This window comes from Canis lupus, chromosome 28 (genome assembly GCF_003254725.2).
Source record: "Canis lupus dingo isolate Sandy chromosome 28, ASM325472v2, whole genome shotgun sequence".
NCBI lineage: Eukaryota > Metazoa > Chordata > Mammalia > Carnivora > Canidae > Canis > Canis lupus.
The window spans coordinates 29,325,763-29,340,938 of record NC_064270.1 but is presented as its reverse complement, the minus strand read 5'-3'; the positions used below and the strand labels follow the sequence as shown (position 1 = coordinate 29,340,938).

General features: G+C 41.2%; 1 long non-coding RNA gene across 1 annotated transcript in view; it reads right to left on the bottom strand.

Annotated features, from left to right (window-relative positions):
• Positions 1-2,275: 2,275 nt before the first annotated feature.
• Positions 2,276-15,176, bottom strand: part of LOC118352678 (uncharacterized) — a 30,558-nt gene continuing 17,657 nt past the window's right edge. The window contains exon 3 of the long non-coding RNA XR_004810208.2: positions 2,276-2,437. This is a non-coding gene — a long non-coding RNA (uncharacterized LOC118352678). The remainder of the gene's footprint in view (positions 2,438-15,176) is intronic.

Genomic DNA, 15,176 nt, shown 5'->3' with positions numbered 1-15,176 from the left:
GCTCATGCTAGAAACACGGAGGGATTAGGGCCCCCTCTCCCTGTGACCATCAGCCAGTGACTGGTGGGTATGGATACCTCAGCACCTTCACCCCTCAGGGCTTTGTGTCTGCACACATTAGCTTCTGTTGCCCACAGCCATAACTGGCTTGATGAAGCACCGTTAACTGGATAATGAGGGTGAAGGGTGGCTTCCCTTCTCTGCCTCTCATCTTTACTCTTCTGCACATCTGTTCTTCACCTCCCAAATGGACCACGTTATCCTTATCTCTGGGTCTGCTTCTAGGGGAGTCCCGGTTAAGATAATGACTGTCTTTTCCTGATAACACGGTAGCCCAGGGCCTGACAATAGGGCATATTTGAAGTTAGGACTGGTGACCATGGTGCAGGACTCCCAGGTACCATATTGTGAGAGGCTTCCTCAGCCCTGATGAAAACAGAACTAATTCTATGATAATCCCATTGGGTCCAGTGCCTGCTCCACTGTGGTTATACCGAGATAATGCCCTGGCTTTGTTTCTTATGCTCCACTTCTACCTTGTACCCCTATTTCTTCAGAATTGAGGACCCTCCCCATTTGGTACTATACTCGCTCCTGGTGCCCTGGGCCCATTTCCTGCTCCTGAGCATTCCTGAGAATGGCTCATTGCCCGCTCGGGCTTTCTCTTGCCTATTGCCGAGACAGCTGTTAGTTCTGGCATCTTCTGTTTAGTTGCCAGGTATCAGGGAGTGATACTCAGGAGATTGTAAGGCCAAAGTGGCACCATTCTGACTATTGAATTTTATTGTAGATTTAAAGGCAGAAACAGCAAGAGACTGAGGAGACCAGACTGAATGTGTCCGGCCTCAACTGGATATGCAAGCGTTTAGATTTCCTGGTGTTTGCCTCCTTGTATTAAAAGCTCAGGGCATGAGTCTTGGAGTTCTGGTGAATTGAAGCCCCCAGTGCTGAACGAGTGTTTCCGAGTTCTATGCTTGATAAAAATCGTGGGTGATGCTCATCTTTGGGTGTTTTCATAGCATGAACAGTCTTGAGTCAGCTTCTTGTTTAAGGGCCCAGGGAGAAACACTTGAATCAAACACCATTAACTCAACCCTAAATGCCACGCTAAGTCCACAGACAGCTTTCAGGGCCTCACCATTACCCTGTTTGGGTGGCACACTTCTGGCTGATTTGGCTTCTGTCTGCGGTACCCAGAGAGGGCCTTGTCCATCCGAATGGTGCATCCGAATGGGAGGACCTAGCCTGTTTGTCTTGTCATGATTTATAGCCCCTTAAATGAGGTTAAATGTTCTAGTCTCATTCTAGACTAGACAGGTCTGATTTTTCCCGCTAATTAGTCTCTCTGATATTACTTGCCTCATCTGTCTCAGGTAGTCTTCACCACATCAACACTCTTCTAGTGAGGAGGGAGACCTTGATTTCCATTAGTTTGGACAAGAGTTTTCTTTAGCTTCCAGTTATTCGCTAGAAGGTGCCCAGTAGGCTGCTCATTTTAAATCTGTAAAAAGAGCATAGCATTAAAATGACCACCAAGAACATTGGGGCATCCGGTGGCTCAGTCAGTTGAGCATCTAGCTCTTGATTTCAGCTCAGGTCATGATCTCAGGGTTGTGAGTCTGCTTAAGATTCTCCCCCCCCACCTCCCTCTACCCCTCCCCCTGCTTGCTAGCTCACTCTCTCTCTCTCTCTCTCTCAAAAAAAAAAAAAAAAAAAGGGATGTCTGGGTGGCTCAGTCAGTTAAGTGTCTGACTTCAGCTCAGGTCATGATTCCAGGGTCCTCGGGGTTGACCCCTGCATCGGGCTCCCTGCTCAGCAGGAAGTCTGCTTCTCTCTCCCCATCTACCCTTCGCCCCTGCTTGTGCTCTCTCTTTCTCAAATAAATAAAATCTTAAAAACAAAGAAATAAACCCAACAAACACCAAAAACATAAAATTCTCTGACCTTCCCTCTTCCCAAGGCAACTCGATTTTTGTGTGTCAGGCTCCCCTCTTGTCAAACAAGGCCTTTTCTCTTCAGGTTCTATCAGAATGTTTTCCCATGTTCCTACAGAGGCTTTACAGTGATTCTTTTAATGGCTACGAAATCACAGTACGCTGATTTACCAAACTGCTCCCTCATTGTCAGTAATTGAGAGGGTTTCCAGTCTTGGGTTATGGTACTGGACATTCTCACAAAGAAAATTTTTTGTTTTCATTTAAGTACTTCCTTAGCATATAGTCCACAAGTGGAATTCTTGGGCCAGAGGGTGGAGATGTTTTCCTGGCTTTTGGGAAATATTTCTACGTTGGTTTCCAAAAGGGTGAGTCAATGTACTCCGCTGTACCAGTGGGCTTTATGAAGCCTGTTAGATCCACATGTGAAGAAAACACTTTGTAAGGGTTCCTAGCTTTCTCTCTCCTGTTCAGAACTTCAGTCATCCCCAAGTCATCCCCATCTGCAAGAAGAAGAGTTAGAAATAACATCTTTAATAAAAACAAAAACAACCACAAAAAACCCCCCAAACCCCCAAAACCCTGGCATTACACACTATCTAACAAACACACGGTGTCCCCAGAAGGTTGATGATGATGGTCGTAATGTGTCCTTGTGTGCTAGGCAATGGCTTGCTATCCTTCTTGCATTATTTTCCTTAGTTCTTAAAATAGCTCTCTAAAATGTATTCATTATCCCCGTTTAAAGATGAGAAAATTGAGTCTCGGAGAAGTGAAGTAACTTACTTCAGGTACATGACTACCATCAGAGCCATTTTGGTCTACCTTGCTTTATGGAAACAAAAATTGTGATGTTGAGGTATTTAAATGTGGAGATGAAAGAAGGACCATGAAGATCATCGTCAGCCTCAGTGCATCTTAAAGAACAAGAATAGTGACCACAGCTGTGGGGGTGAGGCCAACTGAGGGTCAGCTTGAACCTGATTCAGTCCAGACCTCCAGGCCAAGGTGATGATGAGATTCACGAGTCCTGTCACGGGGTATGGTGGAGCAGGCGGCCCAGTATCTGCTTATAATCAGCAAATGCTTAGTGCTAAGTGAACCTCTAACTGGGGAAGTTGATCTTGTCTGGGGAGTTAGGGAAGGCTTCCTGGAATAGGTGTTGTTTGAGCTGCAATTCAAAGGATAACATTAACTTAAGGGGGTGGTCGATGATGAGGTAGGGAGGCCATTCTAGCACAGTGGATAGTATGTGCAAAAGCCCTGGGGCTGGGGAGAACTTGGCACTTTTGAGAAAATGAGAGAAGGCTCCTGTGGCTGCATCAAACATTGGTACCAGCTTCCAAGGGTAGTCAGAGTAGGGGCCTCAGGTGTGCTCCCCCTCTGAGAAGCTCTGGATGGTGGTGAAAGTACACGCTACTGGTGAGTTATTCAGGAGTATGATAGACAAGGCACATTGGCTTCCCCAAACCTCTTTCCACCCTCCTTTCTGTTTGGGATTTAGAAAGCTGAATGCCACATTTCCCAGACTATCTGACAGCTAGCACTCTGGATGTGAATTGAGTCCTGTCACTGAGACACAGGCATACAAGACTTGGACAGGGGAAATACGGCAGAGGCCTTCTTCCTGCCCCCTTAGGCTGCTGTCTAATGATTTGGGTCATGGAAAGTGTGAGGATTTCTGCAGTCATGTTGTGAAGCCCATGCTGGAGGCTCCTGGCTGTGGAGAGATTGTCATGGTGTCAACCACCAACAGCAGTGCTGACCTCACAGGGTAAAGGTCCCCTGGAGGGTCAGTACTTTTTGTCTGGGAGTCAGTCCTGGAGACCAGCCTAGAAAGGCTCCTCTGGCCCTTCCAGTGAATATCTGATTCCTGTTAAAATGCCATACAGGATGCTGTTCCAGCTCTACCCCCTGCCACCTATGCTTCTGCAAGCTGTGGCCCAGAGTTCCCAGCTTCCCTTCTGAAGTGACTGAGCCAAACTTGTTTTCTGATTCAGGGCTTTTCATCTACCTCAAATTCACACTGCTAGATGCAGGGCCAATCTGGAGGGTGAAGGTGTTAATGCTCTGGGGCAAATATCAGCCAATGGGGAATGGGATTTGGCAGGTAAGAGCCCAGCTTTCAGTCCCAGTGGGAAAATTCTGGAACACGGCCCTCAGTGAGAGTGAGCCCCACTTGCCTATAGTGGTAACCACTCATTTTTACACCTTTTATTGATTTTTTTTTCTTCCTCTCCTGTCTCACCCTCCCCCTACTTCCTCCCTTGCACTTTATGAGATCACCTACTGAATAAACCGCATGCATCTCAATCCACCCTTATTCCAAGGTCTGTTTTAGGGGGGAGCTCAACCTATAGAACTTTTTAATTTTGGGGTTCCAAATCTGACTAAGGTAGAGAGGCACAAAAGACTAATTCAAAGACACAGATTATTGCTAATTTTTAACCAAGTCGAACAGATTCCAGGCAATCATATCACTGTGTTTTGAACTTCTGTCCCCAGGCTTTCAGCCTCTCAGTAACAAGACTGCTATCTTAACATGTTCAAATAAACTGCCAAAGTTGTCATACTCATCCCCACCCAACCATTTGTCCATCTGTCCATCCATCCAACCAGCAGTCACTTATTAAGTCTCTGCTGTGTCCAGCATTGTGCCAGGGGCTGAGGTTGGAGAAACCAATTAGACTTTCTGCCTGCAAGTTATTCATGGTGTGATTAGATCCAATGGCAGATGTGGCTCTGCCATTTTGAATGCCACTCTGATTTCTGTGCGTAATGCAGTTAGCATGTCCACATAAACTCAACCCTAACGCCAGCCAGTGGTCTTAGTATATAAACATACTACTAACATTTCCATCTGCCCTAAGAAGTGCCTCCAACACTCAGACTGTGTCTCTGTCTCTATTTTATTTAAAAAAGTCCTGTATTAAGACACTGCTTCTAAGGAACTAAATTTAGTTTGAGAAACTGCTCTGAACTTTGGAGTCATTAAATGTAGCCTGTGTGTGTGTGTGCGGATGACAGAGAAAAATTACAGCCAGCAGTGTCTATATTGAAAATCCTGCATTAGATTGCCATCGGTTGCTAATAATACATCATAATTATTCTTATAGGGTTAAGCTTTTCTCTTTCCTCTTCCACCTGCCTTGCTGAGATAACCTCTAAGGATGTCCTGGAAGACGGTAGGGCTGGAATTCAAAAGCTTTCATGACAGCTGAGCTCTCCATGCAATTCATTATGTTGAAAAGATGGGGAGGAGAGGGTTGTCTGCAAAGATAATGACTGTGCAATTTCCAGTCCATTCTCCTTGCAGCCAGATCTTGGAGGCAGCCCATGGACCAATTTCAGCAAGCAGACCCTGCTCATCTCTCATCCATCTGTATTGGAAAAGAGGTTGTGTCTCACTTAAGCAGGAGCGTGGGCCAGTGTGTGTGTGTGTGTGTGTGTGTGTGTGTGTGTGTATGGGGGGGAATGGGTTAAGGAGATGGCTGGGGAAATAGAATGGGGCTCATCCCCAGAGTGCTTGGTACTGGGGATCTTAGGCATGGTTCTGGCTGACATCAGTGTCAAAGGGGCTCAGTTGAGAGCATGGGCTGAGATCAAGAGACTGACTCCCAGCCTAGGCTACTGTTCTGAGCTTTCTCTGTTTTCCCAGCTTGGAGCCCAGAGCCAGGCATAGCAGGAGCTCAATAAATGTTGTCTCACTGAGAAAGCACTGGTACAGGTTTACATGCAGCAAGGAAATCAGTTGTGCGTGGTTCCAATGGGAAATAAGGTCAGGGTTTTCTCCGGGTTCTGCCTATGGAATGAGAGTCTCTGGAGGAAAATTCTAGCCCAGTAGCAATGTCAACATTGGACTATTGCAAGGAAGATCTCCTGTGTCTCTGGCAGACATCCCTACTGCTTCAGTCCCCGGCATGGACCCAAGACTTCCAGGGCTGGGACTGCTGTTGTTGTTGTATCTCTCATTATAGGCTAAAACCAGCAAGTCCTGTGTGGCCCTCAAAGGAAGCCAAGTCAAGCTTTAAACACAAAGGAGCTGGTTTCTTTTAACTGGAAGGTGGCAAATGTCACACATGCCGAGTCTGCGGTGCAGGTTTTCATTCACACTTTCAAGGCTGTTTCATTTTCCTTTCCAGCCCTGCTACCCTCCTTGCTTTGTCGCCCTCTCCATTTGTCACCAGTGTGCCCTTGGCAGATTCTCAAGGTTATGGTCATTGCTGAGTGGCCTTGCCTGATTAGAGTAGGAAAAGGAAACAATGAAAAATTACAGAAACTAGCATGACAGCAAAAATTAGAAGAATTATTAAATTAAAAGTGTCTGAAATCTTCCTTGAGGTGCCATCCGCCCCTCCCCCCCAAGAAGAATCATTTATTTGCTTGATTGACCAATAGCAGAGACCATTAGTTATCCCTCTGAATCAAGTTTCTGTTTCTACAGTCGAAATGCCCTAAATTTTAACTGAGCATAGAGCTACTGGGAGTAATGCCTGGAGTTCCTAGTCTTTCTTACAACTAAGCATGGCCGTATGACTAAATTCTAGTCTTTGGGATCCAAGCAGCAGTTGTGTGTTCAACTTTTTTTCCCCTTTTTCTTTCATTATTACAAAAAAAAAAAAAAAGTGCAGTAGGGGCACCTGAGTGGTGCAATCAGTTGAGCATCTGACTCTTGGTGTCTGATCTCAGGGTTGTAAGATGGAGCCCCGAGTTGGGCTCCATGCTGCTTGTATTTCCCTCTCCCTCTCTCTCTGCTCCTCACCCCCCACCCCACACATACACACACACTCTCTCAAATAAATAAAAACAAATCTTTTGTAAAAATGCAGTATAATTTACATACAGATCTTAAGTGTACTGTTCAATGAAATTTGACCAATGTATACACTCCAGTCAAGATAAAGGACATTTCTAATACCCATGAAAGTTCCCTACATCCCCTTTCCAACTAATCCTCTCTTCATGCCCCAGTCCAGACAATCCTCCACCCTCTGCTAACCACTGTCCTGATCCCTAACAGGTTGGTTAGTTTTGTCTGTTCTTGAACTTCGTATGAATGGAATTACACAGTGTGTACCCCCTGTCGTATCTGGCTTATTTCTCTCTAGCACTGCCTCTATGAGTTCCATCCTTGTTATTACGTGTATCAGTTGTTCATTCCTTTTATTTCTGAGTAGTGTTCTATTGCAGTGGATGTATCACATTTTACTTGTCCATCTCCTTTTGATAGACATTTGGGAGGTTTCTGGGTATGGATTATAAGATTAAAGCTGCTGTGAACATTCTTACACAAACCTTTTTTTTTTTTTTTTAAGATTTTATTTATTCATGACAGAGAGAGAGAGAGGGAGGCAGAGGGAGAGAGAAGCAGGCTCCATGCAGGGAGCCCGATGTGGGACTCGATCCTCGGTCTCCAGGATCACATCCTGGGCTGAAGGCGGCGCTAAACCGCTGAGCCACCGGGGCTGCCCCAAGCCTTTTTGTGGGCATATGTTTTCATTTGTCGTAGGAATAGGATTGCTGGGTCAGTAGGTAGGAATATGTTTAACTTTATAAGAAATTGCAAGAGAGTTTTCCAAACTGGTTGTCCTATTTTATAACTTCCACCAGCAATGTATGAGACTTCTACTTGTTTTATGTTCTCGCCAGCATTTGGTAGGCTCAGTCTTTTTAATTTTAGCCATTCTAATGGGCAAAAATTGGTATCTTATAGTTTTCATTTGCAGACTAACGAAAGTCAATCCTGTTGACAAATGATATTGAATATCTTTTTATGTGCTTATTGCCAACTCGTGTGTGTTTTTTGTTTGTTTTTTTATTTTTATTTTATTTTATTTTTATTTTTTTAATTTTTATTTATTTATGATAGTCACACAGAGAGAGAGAGAGAGGCAGAGACACCGGCAGAGGGAGAAGCAGGCTCCATGCACTGGGAGCCCGATGTGGGATTCGATCCCGAGTCTCCAGGATCTCGCCCTGGGCCAAAGGCAGGCGCCAAACTGCTGCGCCACCCAGGGATCCCTGTTTGTTTTTTTAATGATGTGTCTATTTAAGGTTTTTTTTTTTTTTTTTAAGATTTTATTTATTTATTCATGAGAGACACACACACACACACACAGAGGCAGAGACACAGTCAGAGGGAGAAGCAGACTCCGTGCAGGGAGCCCGACGTGGGACTTGATCCTGGGTCTCCAGGATCACGCCCTGGGCTGAAGGCGGTGCTAAACCGCTGAGCTACTGGCGCTGCCCTATTTAAGGGTTTTAAAGTGAGTGAGTGAATAACCTGAGGGGAAGAAGGGAGAGAGTCTCAAGCAGATGCTGTGCTGAACCCAGAGCCTGATGTGGGGCTCGATCTCACCGCCCTGAGATCATGACCCAAGCTGAAACCAAGCTCAAGTGGCTGCCTAACCACCTGAGCCATCCAGAAGCCCCATTAAAAAACCTAATTTATTGCATGCAATAAGATGCATCCAGTTCTAGTGTAGAGCTCAATGAATTCTCACAAATGCATGTACCTTTAAACCACCAGCACAAGCAAGATACAGAGTATTTACATCATTTCACAAAGTTCTCCAAATGCCTCATTGCAGCCAATTTCAAATGAATGGAATCATATGATATGTACTCTTTTGTGCTCCACATTTTTTGCGGCATACTATTTTTGAGTTATACCCATGTAATTGCATGTATCAATGTTTTTCTTTTTATAGCTGGGTAACATTTTACTATATGGACATGTCACGATTTGTTCATATGTTCACTAGCTGATATGATAGATCAGCTGGTGGGTTGGTTCTCAGTTTGGGGCTATTATGATAAAGCTTCTATGAACGCTTGTATATAAGATTTTATGTGGATATATGTTTTCATTTCTTTTGTATAAACAAACACCTAGGAATTGAATTACTAGGTTGTACGCTTAACTGTGTAAGAACCTACCATACTTTTCCCAAAGTCATTGTACCATTTTACATTCCTAGCATCAATGTCTGAGAGTTCTAGTTGCCCATAGTCTCACCATCATGTGGTATTGTCATCTGTTTTAATTTTAGCCACTTTAGTGGGTGTAGAGTGTTATCTAATTGTAGCTTTAAGTCACATTTTCCTGTGACTGATAATGTTGTTCACATTCTCATGTGTTTATTTGCCATTCAATAACTTATTTTGTGAAATATCTTTTCAAATCTTTGCCCCTTCCTTTTTTTTTTTTTTTTTTTTTGCCCCTTCCTTTTTTATTTGGTTGTCTTCTTATTGAGTTGAAAGGGTAATTTATGATTCTAAACATTGGTCCTTTATTATGTACATATTTTGCACATCTTTTCCTCAGTGATGAACACTGTTTTTTTAAAAGGCAGGAGTTTTTGATGAAATGGAAGTTATCAATTTCTTTTATTATGGTTTATGCTTTTTTTGTGCTCTTTGAGACATTTTTGTCTGCCTTACATTTGTAAGGTTATTCTCAAATGATTTCTCCTAGAAGCTTAATAAATAATGTTAGCTTTGGGGCCACCTGGGTGGCTCAGTTGGTTAAGTGTCTGCCTTTGGCTCAGATCATAATCCTGGGGTTCTGGGATTGAGCCCTGCGTCAGGTTCCCCGCTCACTGGGGAGTCTGCTTCTCCCTCTCACTCTATCCCTGCTCATGCTCTCTCTCTCTCTCAAATAGATAATTAATATCTTAAAAAATAATGTAATGTTAGCTTTTACACTATGGTCTGTGACCCATTCCAAATTGAATTGTATATATGGAATGAGGTAGAGGTTGAGATTCATTTTTTTCCCACATGGATGTCTAGTATATTCCATCATGATTTCTTGAAAAGATCCCCTCTGTGCATTGAACTGCCTTACGGTCTTGTCAAAAATAAGTTATCAGTATGTATTTGGATCTAGATCTGGACTCTGTTCCATTCATAATTTTGTCCTTATGTAAGTACCACACTGTTTTGATTATTGTGGCTTTATGGTAAGTTTTGGAATCAAGTAGTATGAGTTTTCAAAATTTCTTTTCCAAAATTGCTTTGGCTAGTCTTGGTCCTTTGCACTTATTTCTGTAGAAGTGTTGGAATCTGTTTTTCGATTTCTATAGAAATGAAGTATTTATTGGGGTTGTTTTGAATCTGGAAAGAATTGACATAACAATACTGAGATAAACATGGTATATCATTGTATTTTTTAGGTAGTAATTTCTCTCAGCAGTATGTGTAATTTTCAATGTAGAAGTTTTGCATGTCTTCTGTTAAGTGTGCCTGTAAGTATTTTTAAAATGCTACTATAGGTAGATATTATTCTTTTAAAATTTTTATTTTGCAATTATTTGCTTCTATTATATAGAAATTCAACTGATTTTTTATATTGTCCTTGTATCCTATGATGTTGCTAAATCCACTTATTGATTTTAGTAATTTTTAAAAGAGATTTATTTCTTAGATATATTTATGTAAACAATCACATCCTCCACAAATAAAGGTAAATTTACTTCTTTCTTTTCAAACTTTATTATTATTTTTACATTATTTCACTGTCTGGGACCTACAGTACAATATTGAATAGAAATGACAAGAACAGATATCTTTACCTTGCTCCTGATCTCAAAAAGAGAACATCAGTATGTCATCATTAAGTCTGATGTAAGCTGTAAGATTTTCATAACCATCCTTTATAAGATTATTTTTTTTTGTTTTTTTTTTTTAAAAAAGGTTTTATTTATTTATTCATGAAAGAGACACACAGAGAGAAAGGCAGACACGTAGGCAGAGGGAGAAGCAGGCTCCAGAGAGGGAGCCTGATGTGGGACTCCATCCTGAGACCACGGATCACGCCCTGGGCCAGGGGCAGGTGCTCAACCGCTGAGACAACCAGGCGTCCCTCTTTATAAGATTGAGGAAGTTTTCTTCTGTTTCTATTTTGCTAAGCAGTATTTTTTGTTTTTGTTATTTTAAATATGAATGAGTGTCAGATTTGCCACATGCTTTATCTGCAACTACTGTGATGATTATTTAACTTTTTTTATTCAGTTAATGTGATGAAATGTATTGGTTGATTATTTTTGCATGTTGAGTTAATCTTGAATCTCTTAAATTAATTTTAGTCATGATGTGTTATCCTTTTCATATACTACTGGAATTTTTTGAGGATTCTTATGTCTATGTTCATGAGAGACATTAGTCTGTAATTGTCTTGTGATATCTTTGTTTCAGTAATAAGGTTAAACAGGCTTCATAGAAATAATTTAGCAAATGTTCTTTCCTCTTCTACTTTATGCAAGAGTTTTGATAAGATTAATATTTCTTCCTTAAATAGGATTCACCAGGGAAGACATCTGGGCCTGGAGTTTTCTTTGTGGGAGGCTTTTAATTATAACTTCATTGTTTCTTTTGGACAGATAGGGCTCTTCAGATTTTCTATTTTTTCTTATGTCAATTTTGGGAAGTTACATCTTATAAGGCATTTGTCTTTTTAATCTAGGAAGTCAACTTTATTGGCATAGGTTATTCGTATTCCCTTATTATCCTTTTGGTATATATATGATCTATAGTGATGCCCCATTTTTATTCCTAAGACTGATAATTGTTTTTTCTTGATTAACTTTGTGAGGGTTTATCAGTTTTATTAATCTATTCAAAGAATTAACTTCTGGATTTATTATTTCTATTTTTTGTATGTTTTCTATTTCGTGGATTTTTATTTATTTTCTTCTGCTTATTTTGTGTTTTTATTCTTATTTTTCTAGCTTCTTAAAATGGAGGCTTAGGTTATTGATTTTAAATCTTTTTTCTAATATAAGCATTTAAGGATATAAATTTCCCTGTAAGTGCTCCTTCAGCTGCATCCCACAAATTTTGATAAATTTGTTTTCATTATCATTCTATTGGAAATATTGTCTAATTTCTCTTGTGATTTCTTCATTGACTCATGGATTGCTTAAAAGAGTGTTGCTCAATTTCCAGATATTCAGGGATTTTCTATACTTTTATTATTCATTTCTAATTTAATTAAATTTGGTCAGAGAATCATACTCTGAATTATTTTGACCATATATAAATTTTTAAGGGGAGCCTAGGTGGCTCAGTTCGTTGGGCCTCTGACTCTTGGTTTTGGCTCAGGTCATGATCTCGGGATCCTGGGATCAAGCCCTGCATCAGCCGTCACACTCAGCGAGGAGTCTGCTTCTTTGCCTCTCTCTCTCCCTCTCCCTTAAATCCCTGGGTGGTTCAGTTGTTAAGCCTCTGCCTTTGGATTAGGTCATGATTCCAGTATCCTGGGATCAAATCCCATGTTGGGGTCCCTCATGGTGGTGAGCCTGCTTCTTCTCCCTCTGTTGCTCCCCCTGCTTGTGCTTTCTCTCTCTCTGTCAAATAAATAAATAAAATCTTAAAAAAATTTTTTAAGACTTGTATCATGGCTTATTATATTTGGTAAACACCAATTAGGTAAAGTTGGCTGATAGTGTTATTCAGATTTGCTATATTCCTAATATTTTGTCTGTTTCTTTTATGAATTTCTGAGATGGTAATGTTAAAATATACTTTTTGGTTATGGATCTATTTCTCCCTTTTTTGTTTGTTTTTGTATATTTTTTATTGGAGTTTGATATTTCTCCCTTTTTGTCAATTTCTTGCCACATGCATTTTGAAGTTATGTTTTTAGTTACATATGCATTGAAGATTGTTATGTCTTTTTAATTAATTGATACTTTTATCATTATAAATTCTCCCTTTTATCTCTAGTAATATTTTTTATCATAAAGTTTACTTTGTCTAATAGTAGTATAGCCTCTCTAGCTTCTGTATGATTAGTTTTCACATGGGATATTTTTTTCATCCTTTTACTTTAATCTTTGTGGTTAAAAGTATGTCTTTTGTAGACAGAATATAGTTTGGCCTACCTTTTGTATCTAGTCTGACAATTTCTCTCCTCTCTCTGCCTTTTTTCTCCCTTCTTAAAAAAGATTTTGTTTTGGGGATGCCTGGGTGGCTCAGCGGTTTGGCGCCTGCCTTCAGCCCAGGGTGTGATCCTGGAGACATGGGATCGAGTCCCACGTCAGGCTCCCTGCATGGAGCCTGCTTCTCTCTCTGCCTCTCTCTCTCTGTATCTCTCATTCATAAATAAATAAAATATTTTTAAAAAAGATTTTGTTTTGTTTTTAAGTAATCTTTCCTACTCAATGTGGGACTCAAACTTACAGCCCCGACATCAAGAGTTGCATGCTCTACTGACAGAGCTAACCAGGTGTTCTTATGAGTTCTCTCTCTTTTTTTTTTTTAGGATTTTATTTATTTATTCATGAGAGATAGATAGATAGATAGAGAGAGAGAGAGAAGCAGGCTCCATGCAAGGAGCCCGACGTGGGACTTGATCCCAGGTCTCCAGGATCAGGCCCTGGGCTGAAGGCAGCGCTAAACCGCTGAGCCACCAGGGCTGCCTAATTTCTCTTTTTAATAACAATGTTTAATCCATTTACATGTGATATAATTATTTTTATAATTGTATTTCAATTTACCTTCCTGTTGTTTTCATTTTGTTCTATCTGTTCTTGTTTCTTCTTTCCTACCTTTTTTGGGATTAAGCCAGTACTTATTTCATATTTTATTTTAAATATTCTCCTGGATTTTTAGCTATATCTTTTTTTTTTTTTTACCTTTGCAATGGTTTCTCTAGAGATTAAACATGTATCCTTTTTTTTTTTTTTTTCAAGATTTTATTTAGGGATCCCTGGGTGGCGCAGTGGTTTAGCGCCTGCCTTTGGCCCAGGGCGCGATCCTGGAGACCCGGGATCGAATCCCACATTGGGCTCCAGGTGCATGGAGCCTGCTTCTCCCTCTGCCTGTGTCTCTGCCTCTCTCTCTCTGTGTGACTATCATAAATAAATAAAAATTAAAGAAAGATTTTATTTATTTATTCATGGGAGACACAGAGAGAGAGAGAGAGAGAGAGAGGCAGAGACACAGGCAGAGGGAGAAGCAAGCTCCTCGCAGGGAGCCCGACGTGGGACTCGATCCCGGGTCTCCAGGATCATGTCCTGGACTGAAGGTGGCGCTAAACCGCTGAGCCACCGGGGCTGCCCCTAAACATGTATCCTTAATTTATCATAATCTACCTTGAATTCATGAATATTGTAAGAACTCTCCTCCATCTTTGGTGCTATGGTGTCGTATTTTATTCTAACATACATTATAAATCCTACAGTATATAGTTATTTTGCAGTTCTAGAGTTTCTATTTTTTCCAATTTTTCTTTTTTTAAAGATTTTATTTATTTGAGAGAGAGAGTGAGTGAGAGAGCATGAGTTGGGGAGGAGCAGAGGGAGAGGGAAAAGCAGACTCTGCTAAGCCAGGAGCCAAATATGGGCCTTGATCTTCAGACCCTGGGATCCTGACCTGAGCCAAAGGTAGGTGCTTAACCTACTGAGCCACCCAGGTGCCCCTCTTTTTTCTTGAAATAACCCTTATGTTTAGCCATTATATTCATCTTTTCCTATAACTTATCTAACATATTTATAAAACTTGATTTACATTTCTTATCAGTTAATTCCAACTAATTTGTCTGTGAATCTCTCTACTGACTGTGATTTTGCTGACTTTTGGTTAGATGTTCCTGCTCCCTTCGTTTCATAATCTTTTGTGGAGGGGAAAATATAATTTTTGGTTGTTTGTTTCCTGGAACATGCAAACCTACTCTCTGTCTTACAGATAGAGTGCAGGGCTAATTGGTCAGAATCTTCTTTGAGTCTGGTTGGGCTGCAGCCTTAATGAGATTGAGCTTGCTGGTGATAGTCTACCTTGCGTCCCACCCTGCAGTAGTTGTCTTGGGAGGTGGTTAGATTACAGTTTGGATATTTTTGGTTCCCCCCACATTGCATTCAAGTCCTCGGGGCCCCCAAATCCAGTCCCCAAGATCATGATGAGCTGAGCAGGACTAGGTGGTTTGTCCCTGCTCACCTGCCCTTTCTTCATGACTCCTTCCTTGGCAAAATTTTTGGTGGGGGGGGCAACATTGTTGAACTGAGTAATTTATTTTTGCACTTGGAGCTCTTCCAGATGGTACCCCATCCTGCCAGCCCACACAGTCTATGGTAACTCTATATTTTGTCAGTTTCACTGAACAGGGAACACATTTCCTAGAATTTCCCTCCCTGTGCTTCTGGGTTAGTTTAGGCCACAAGAAACATTTTGCACAAGGCTTGAAAAATAGAAGAGAAACTGCTGCTGTACTATTTTGCATTCTGGAGGTCAGCAGGGACA